At 39.7% G+C, this 9,522-nt stretch overlaps 2 long non-coding RNA genes across 2 annotated transcripts in view; both read right to left on the bottom strand.

Annotated features, from left to right (window-relative positions):
- The window catches only part of LOC117936305, a 1,745-nt gene extending 1,388 nt beyond the window's left edge, over positions 1 to 357 (bottom strand). Inside the window, exon 1 of the long non-coding RNA XR_004654915.1 lies at positions 105 to 357. This is a non-coding gene — a long non-coding RNA (uncharacterized LOC117936305). The remainder of the gene's footprint in view (positions 1 to 104) is intronic.
- A 2,463-nt stretch (positions 358 to 2,820) lies between these two features.
- LOC117936130 lies at positions 2,821 to 3,299 on the bottom strand. The gene is made up of 3 exons (XR_004654892.1): positions 3,241 to 3,299; positions 3,051 to 3,142; positions 2,821 to 2,944 (listed from the first exon to the last, which is right to left on the bottom strand). It is a non-coding gene; the product is annotated as an uncharacterized LOC117936130 (long non-coding RNA).
- Between the last annotated feature and the right edge of the window lie 6,223 nt (positions 3,300 to 9,522).

Genomic DNA, 9,522 nt, shown 5'->3' with positions numbered 1-9,522 from the left:
TTGGAAAAAGGCTGCAATGAAACAAAGAGTGAAAAATTTAAAGGGGTCTGAATACTTTCCGTACCCACTGTACATTAATGCCATTGCTTAATAGAGTGTAGTACCTTGAAAGGAGTTGAGGATGATGAAGATGTAATAGGAGGCTTTGAGCAGAGGTCCGTAGCTGAAGAAAGCAAAAGCCCAGGTGATGTCGAGCTTGACGAACAGGCCTAGAATGATGAAAGAGTTTGTCTTCATGGAGCTGGTGCCTTGAGCTTTCCCTGCTGCAGTGTCATAATACATATGATGAAGGTGAAGATGAACACTACAGCATAGTAACCAACGTTCACCCCCTGGTGGACAACAGCATTAGAGATCCAGCACCTAAAAAATCCTGAATAATAATGCACTTCAGTGACATTAATCTCTTTTTGTTTTTAAAATAAGGAATCACTCTTGGCAAACAGTAAGAGTTGCTTAAGTTTTTGCTGAATTCCCATCATTGATGCAAATGACCATGTACTCATAATGTCTCAAAGCAACAAGAAATTACAGCTGGTGTGCCTAAAGAAAAAGTGTATATATTTTTGTCATGCTTATGTGGTATAAATTTATGCACATAAGATTGTTTGCTCAACTATGCCGGGTTCAGTTTTCTTAGCCCATCCTGTGAGCAAAAGCCTTCAATATTATATGTTAAAATTTGAAAAATGGTTGCCCTTACCCGATAAAACAATACATGAAGAGAGCCGCCGCTAAGAAAAACATTGACAGGCCAAAGCCATTTGAAGTGATGTAAAGCAGGTCAGATTTCCAGGTGGATTGGACTGATTTAGAGAAGGATATGTTATATTATGTGTTGAATAATGAATATGGAATTACTTAATACAATCGTCTTACCACGAGTATTGCAAAAAATGTAACAGTAGATGAGAGCACTGGCATGTGATGCTGCAATTGGTTTCTTTTGTCTTGCAGCCATCTGTGATCCAGATCACCTTTTTCCCTACGAAGAGAGAAGATTCTACTGCAGTTTTCACATTAAAGCTGCAATTGGTAACTTTTATAAACATATCTTTTTGTCATGTTTGCTGAAACTGTATATATCCTGCAGTAGCAGATGAAACAGATAATCTGTGGGAAAATCATGTTCCTCTGCCTCCTCCTAGTGCTTCGATTGGCATTTGCAAGATTTCACTAATGCTCTGTTTAATATAGTAACAGGATAGTGTGACAGTTTCAGCAAAACAAAGATATAATTATGTAATCATTGTGTTTATATTTAGTTTTTTTTAGCACAAAAAAGATGATCAGAAAAACTACAAGGTGATTTACCTCTATTTAATACTTTGTTTAACTGGCACACATTTATATCACCACTTGTTGCAGTGCCAAAGATAATGTTGGTATGATTATTTTGGGGGGAGGTTAATGATCAATATTGCCTATTGTGATGGTTGCTGAGCTGTCATTGACCATGCGTTCCAGCACTAAGGAGATATTATTCATTATTTTTCTATAATGAAAAACACACAAACCATTTCTCCTCTCCAACAAATTGTGATCATCATTACAGTTCCTAACAACATCACACCAAAATTGGGCAACTGACTCCTGTTGCCAGTCAGTTTTTGAAATACCTACGCTGCATCTTCCATGCGGATACCGGTGCCATTTTTCCTATCAGGGGGAGGGAGAGTAATAGCACCACCTGGCTTTTTTCCAGGTGGCTTACATGGCACACAATGGTGGGTCTTGTTTGAAATATAAATGGTGAGGTTGTAGTCTGTTTCTTTTAAACCTGCATATCAGGAAACACACACACACACACACACACACACACACACACACACACACACAGAAACACTTGATTTGATTTAATTAGCAATAAAAGATTGTAAATAATATTATCTAATAAAAAATGATAATACCTATGCAAGTGTCTTCATCATAGGATCAAATGTTTGCACATGAGCTGTTTTGGGTCAAGCTAATATTGCTATTACCTTTAACACATTAAAACATTACATATTGGGTACGCATGTGCCTTGTTTAGAGTGCTATTAATGCTGTTAAATGTGCGCTTATAGATATGAAAGTAAGAGTGGTATATTTGTGATTTTACCTGTATTCAAGCATTGGTGAATGTTTAAGAGGAAACCTGGAACAGCATCAAGGTTCTATAAGATATATGGTTTGAAAAAGAAATAGTCAATGTGGGTTGTTTTAGTACAGAACTTTTGACCAATAGGGGGCAATGTCTCACTGCTTTAATACTCTGCTGTACTCTTTAATAAAGTGTGCAAAGCTTTCACTTGCAATAATGCTAGTTACATTTTATTTTACATAAGTATTTCTTAATAGTACAATTAATCCCTAAAGGAAAGTTGAGAGTTGACTGGATTCAGTCATTCTGACTATGTATAAATCTAGTTTCCTTTTTTAAGTATTACATAGAAAGAAGTTTGTCATCAATACCTGAACTTGTGTTTGATGATGGCATACAGTCAAAGTTGGGAAATGGATTTGGTACACTCATCAGTACAATATCGTGCTTGGAAAGAGTCTCATTATTCTAAATCACTGTCCAGATTTGGTCATTAACTTCCCTTATTTCGAAGTTGCAGATGAAATCTTCATTGGGACGAGTACAAACTGTAGAACACTCACATTCATTAAATGACCAAAAGAAGCAATTGAATGAGTGATTTCAGTGGACTCAAATCAGGCTAATTAGGTAACAGTACCTGGTGTTTCCTGGTGTGGTTTGATCTTGAAACAGAGTTTCATTCCACTGAACTCAAATGATAAGCAACCACTGTTTACTCTGACTTATCTTTTAAACTTTCAGTTGAAGACTTTTATCTTTCTATAGTGTTGTCAAGTTTACCAGATGGAAACTGATTTCATGACTCCTTGGCACTGGTAAACAGTACATTATTTTGTCTGCAGGTGTCATTTGTGTCTACAAAAATAATTTCAAATATGGTATACACGTTAATCTGTACAACAGATGCTTAATTGTGTTGAGAAATACTGGTTTCTTTCAAGTTAGTTTTAAATGTACTCACCTGAGCTCCCAACCAGGTTGTTCTTGACAAATATCCCATTAAACATGATTGCTACAAACATCCAGCGATGCTTTGCATTCAGTGGTAACATCCTGAGGAGTAAGTACCATGTGCATTATATAATTAGGAATTTAGTCATCTGAAGTATCTATTTTTAAGTGTCACCTAGCTTTATAGCAGCTTTCATTACCTGAGTGAGGTGATTGTCTGCATTGTCACTCCTCACAGCAACTCACATCCACTGTACAGTTATTACATGCCACTGTAAGATACATCACTGATGTTCTTCCTGTCTGATTTACCTTGCAAATTAAGCTCGTCCATTTAAACCACCATATATGTCCACTTTCTAAGTAAACAGGCTGCCACATTTAATTATTGCCTAGAATGATGTGTACCTGTGTGCTTCTGAAACCATCAAAGAATTATTTTTATTTTTTCTTGTAGCGGTTGATACTTTAACATACCAACTACAACACAAATTTGTAATACTTTCTTGTAGTTTATCTGATTTTGTTTCTCAAAAGTAGGTTGTTGTTGTTATTATTATTTTTATTATGTGATGATGGCGCAGTGGATATGACCCCTGCCTTTGGTGTGGTAGATCTCAGTTTGATTCCCTGTGTGTCCCTGAGCGAGACACATGGCCCCTAGTTGCTCCAGAGGCGTGCAACCTCTTTATTTAACTGGTTCATTGATTCACATTTGGCCATGCTGTGTGTAGCGCTCTGGAAGGCAATGTCTGTCTGTCTGTCCACTACTTTCTGCTCGACTAAAATACCTAATACCTTGTATTCATGGTTCACAAAGGATGAATCTTACTTTGGCGACCCCCTGGCGTTCCTTCTAGTGTTACTATGAGGCTAAGTGAAATGTCTCAACAAGTGTTGGAGGAAATGCAATTTGCCACACTCATTCTCCCCGGAGCCGTATCTTTCAAAGGCTCTGATTCACAGCTTCCTAATAAATTAAAATAAATTAATTGTAACAACCTTGCTACTCTACTGCTTTCTACTTGGTTTGTGACCAAATACCTGCATACTAATTATGTTCCCATCTGCCTCAGCTTTACGGGCAATGTCTCTGTTTATTGTTAATCAGCAAATGGTGAGCATGGTATACCTGCCAGACACCAGCATGTTAGCATCGTAATATACTGTACCTGACCTTTGTTTCAAATGCAATGAGTCTAAATAAAAATGTATGTACTGTGTCTGAGAGTGTGACAAAATTATTGAAAATTGTGTTTAATGAAAATTAATAATATTGTTTTGATAAAATTGCTGATAGGTGTTATTACATACCAATTTCTTTTCCTGCTGATGTACAGTACATGGACATGTTTTGTAAAGACACCTAGGTCTTATCTTGCGCAACCGGTAATACAGGAAGAAATCTGAACATGATGTCTGATGTTTGAATATTTCAATCATTACACTGTACATTAAGTGTGAATGAGTATTAATGAAGAGCTGGAACATGTTGATGGAGCAGTTAAATCTAAGGAAAAGTTTTATTGAAATATCGTCATTTTTATCCTTTTTTTTTTTTTTTTTGATTTATTAAGCATGTTGTTTCAATTTTTTAAACTTGCAGTCATAACAAAGGATCGCATATTGTGTTTTATGCTCACCTGAAGCAAAATGGAAAGTCTCATTTATTTATACAACAAAATGATAAACTCGTATCGCGTAGTTTTATGTGATTCAAATTAAATAAACAAATGAGCCAGCCCAGCAAGGACTTTGGACAGTAGGTAGCTAAATGAGATATGCATTTGTGTGGTGAAATAAAGTCAAAGTCTTTATTGAGCTCTTAAATGATCCAGTAAATTACCTCAGTGGAAGGACGGGGTGAATAGATGAAGAGGACTGATTTGGAATTTGATGTCTGAAAAATTGTGTTAATGCTGCCCCCTGGTGAAAACTGGAACTCTTACTCCCAGTACTGACACCATTTGGTTGATATTACGGTTCTTTTTTCTGAATGCTAAAACCTTTACCGTGATTGTCAAAGCACAATTTCTAAAACAATTAATAATTATAGCAACACCACTTACTGAGTTTGCAAAACTAAAAGCACAAATATTGCTTTGCACTCAGTTTGCAATTTTGTAACACACACTTTGCAAAACTGTAGGTACAATCCACTGCACAGCACTCATTTTCCAAATGATCAACACACTCTTAGCAAAACTATACACATGGATGGCTATTATTTACACTATTTGGCCAACTGTCTGGCACACTGTCACATATGAAAACTGTTTTCTGATAATTAGCTCACTTTGCAATCAGCCTAAGCACTATAAATACACCACAGGTGAGCTGTCCGTGTGGAGTACAATGTAGGGAGCAGCAATAGTGAGAAGAGTGAGAATTAGAGGAGGAAGAGGACGCGGAGGTGAAGAAGCGAGAGGAAGAGGACAACAAGGACAAGGAGGTGAAGTTAGAGGAAGAGGACAAGGAGGAGCAAGAGGAGGAGGGGGAGAGGAAGGGCAAGAGGAAGGGTAAGAAGAGCAAGAAATAGAATTACTGATGACATCAGAGCTACAATAGTGGACCATGTAATCAACCATGAAATAACCCTGAGGGAAGCTGGCCAAAGAGTTCAGCCTAACTTGAGCTGCTACACTGTAGCAAGCATCATAGGAACATTTTGAAATGGGAATCGGTTAATACAGTCACTTTGCACTTAGTTTTGTAGCACTGCCATACAATGAGAAACACAACAATACCATACATGTAAAAATGCTGAAATTGTCCAGATGCTGGGGGCTGAGGAAGAATGTTCACTGCAGAACAAGAGACCCATAGTCAACATGGTGATTGCAAATAATTCCATAAAGCGACGAGAAATACAGCAGTGCATAATTCAGGATGACACCTCCTTCCAAAACATACACAATGTGAGCATTTCTGTATTATGTTGTGTACTTGCCCGCAACAGAATCCGAATGAAACAAATCTACAGAGTCCCTTTTAAAAGAAACAGTGAGTGTGTGAAACAACAGCGTTATGACTATGTGCAGTTAAACTATAGTATCATTAGTACTCACTCTTGAAGTGCATGCTGTAGTGCTGTGCATTGACCTGCTGTGCTGCATTTGTTTTGTCTTGTCTAGAGAGAGATGGAGCTAGAGGCAGATGCCACGGGTCATGAGCTGCTTTTGTGAATGAGGCAGGTTTTAGCTTCACTAAAACAAGGAGACGTGGCAGGAACATTATTGGACACCGTGCTATAATCAATGTCCCAGGACAACGTGGTGGGAACATAAACCATGTGTAAAGCTATAAGTCAAAATGGTGTTGTTCACCATCATGCAACCCTAGGCCAATATAATACTGCACACATCATTACATTCCTAGACACCTTACATGATATGCTAACCAATGTTCAGAGACCAGAGCACATTAGATATGTCATAATATGAGACAACGTTAGTTTCCATAGGGCTTCTTTGGTCCGCAACTGGTTTACAGATCACCCACTCTTCACTGTACTCCACCTCCCTGCATATTTTTTATTTATACCATCAGTGTGTTGTTGGTGCATTGTGTGCTTATTAATGTGATGGCTTGTGATGACTGTTTGATACAAAAATAAAAAAACTTAAAAAGGTTTGAACCAAGTTTTCTGCAAGAGAACTACAATGTTTTGCTGATTTGGTGAAAGGTTTTCTTATTTGTGTGTAGAGTTTTGCGAAAGTAGCCAATGGTTTCAAAAGATGTGCCTAAACCTTGTAAATAATACAAGCCTTTTTTGTTTTTGATAATCTCTGGCTCAAAACATGATATTAGTGAACAAATACCCCTGTAGAATAAACAACAATATAAATTGTCAGAGCCTTTAGAGGAACAACTCAAGCTCCTCTGTGGTTGTTAGCAGGTTGATAATGTCATTACAGCCAGCCTGCTAGCCTGCTAAGGCAATTACCACCCGACCAGCAGCACTAAACACATTTAAGACCCGATCACAGTCTGGATAGGTCTGCTTGGATTCATTGATGGAGTTTTTATTGACAGTTTAGAGTTAACTCAACGTATTGAACCATGTGGTCAGTCTGATGATGTCATCGCTATCCTCATTAATCTCTGTGTGGCCATTAGTTGTTTGTCAGCGCTGCATTATGTGGGCAGGGGAGAAAGCAAACCTCTCCCTCCATTGCACAGGCATTAGCTTAGTTTGTCATATGAAAGCACGGTGAAAATTGAACAGCCGTTAAGTCAGTAATGCTTGCTCTTAGTTCTGCCACTGCTCATCAATAAATAAATCAGTGTTCCCTGGTGTAAGGTCAAAAGTAATGAAAGCTGTTTCTTTGCTCTGCACTGCAGGCTGTTCACTGTGTTGTTGTTTTCAGGACCCGTTTTCTTGGTGGTGTGTTGCACGATGTTGTGAAGATAGAGCCAAGGGCTCGGTGCCGTATGGCAGATGAATATTTGATGGACCCTAATGGAGCTTCGCCCTCATGCCATAGCTCTGTTTTTCCCATCACGCACTGCAGATGGTGGAGCTATGTGGTCCGCATCCATTTTGGCGCTTCCCTGGTGAATTTGTTTGCCTGTCTTGCCATTCCATACGACAGCTGCCTGTGTGTGTGTGTATGTGTGTATGTGAGGGGGAGGGGGGACTATAAAGCTTACCAGGCAGACAACTGGTAGTGATGCTGAAGCTCCAGTGCTCCGGCACAATGTACCAAATCCACACCCCGAGCACCCAGCCCTCACATGCAGCTGTATCCCTCGCACTGTGCCCTGTGCATGAACTTGTCATCACCAAGGTCAGCAGATCACCTGCCATCTATCACAGAGGGACAGCCTCATGTTACACATCATCCCATATGCATCTGGATATGTGTGTCAATATTTATGTCCACTGGGTATAAAACATTGTCAGCATCAATTCTGTTGAGGAGATAAAATCTTATTTAGGAGCAATGTAACCCAGCCTGTCAGTCCAATTACAGAAGTGACAGTGAGGCAGATCAGCCATACATTTCCTTGGTGACCTCATCCTCCATACAGCACAATCTATAACTCTGACAGAGAGTAACCTCCCACTAATGTGTAAATGGATCTCGCAATCAAAGTGTTTGGGAGACTTAAGAGTTTCACTTGAAGGGTGTGAGGAAAGTGAGGAGCGGGTTCGGCCTTGTGCTGGAATGTAGGATGGCAGAGGTTGTGTGTGTGTGTGTGTGTGTGTGTGTGTATGTGTGTTTTCAAGGCACCTGTTTGTGCTGTCTTTGCATGTCCGAACCTGTATACAAACACACACACACACACACACACACACACACACACACACACACACACCACACACACAGCTGCCCCTCACATTACACAGCTATTTCTGATCTGCTCAGTCAGCCACAGGCATGGGGGTACAGCAGGGTCAACACTTTCTCCTGCACAGCAACCACACATCACAGCTAATCCTTAATGCGGTATCTTTAATTGTGCAGTAAAGTGTTAGAGGCTGTGCATGACTCTTTGTTCACCTCGGGGACTGTGTGTCACCCTGCACAACCATGACTGATATGGTGGAGTGTTGGTCTGACTTTACAGCCTCAATGAAAAACCTGATCGGCATGCGGCTAAAAAATGTCACATTACAGATATAAATCAGTAGCATGCCGCTTGGTCGCTCTTCGGTTAACTAACTACAACCAGAGCAACCTGCTTTGGGTCGCCATACAAATGTTTTGTGTCAAAAAGTATGGAATAAACATAACTTATGAACTGTGGAGATTGTGAATAGCAAAAGAAAACTAAGAAAAAGTCAATTTTTTTACATAAATGTTTCATCCCTTCTCTTTTACATGGACACACAGGTGGCACCCCATACTGCTGTGCTGTGCCTCACCAGTCCTCCACCATCCATGCAAACAAACAAACATAAACATAGACAGACAAACACTGTAACCTTCTCAAGTGGAGCGTCTTTGTGGTTGACAGAGAGGCATTTGTCACCATGCTAGAATTACATTAGGCACGTTCACGGTCACCTTGGCCAGTGGAGGGACTTTTGTGATTTAAGATCTTTGCTGCTTATGGCCGCAGTGCACGTTATTACAGTAGGAAAAGGCTGAGAAAAGATACACAATCTTTGGACAATGTCAATTTTTACTAAGTCCATCCTGTTTTCATGAATAGTACCAGATACAGCTTCATTGCATCAATGAGAAACACAGTATGAGGGACACCATCTTACTGCACTGAACTTGCCTGCCTAATTTTGAACACATTCATAAACCCATCTCCTCCATCACCCACCCACCAGATTTTGAAGCATACTATGACATCACCAGTCTGCAGTTTGTCCCTGAGGCACCTCGCCATGACAGCAATGTCTGCACCGAGCTAGGGGGTGTCTCTCCTCTTCCTATGACCCAATAATGTACCTTCTTGACAGGTCAGTGACCCCAGTACAGTAATCTTATTGAAGAGGGAGGAGGAGGGGTGTGTGTGTGTGT

This window comes from Etheostoma cragini, chromosome 20 (genome assembly GCF_013103735.1).
Source record: "Etheostoma cragini isolate CJK2018 chromosome 20, CSU_Ecrag_1.0, whole genome shotgun sequence".
Lineage (NCBI taxonomy): Eukaryota > Metazoa > Chordata > Actinopteri > Perciformes > Percidae > Etheostoma > Etheostoma cragini.
Note: the sequence above shows the minus strand (reverse complement) of the source record. Positions and strands in the feature narration are given on the sequence as shown.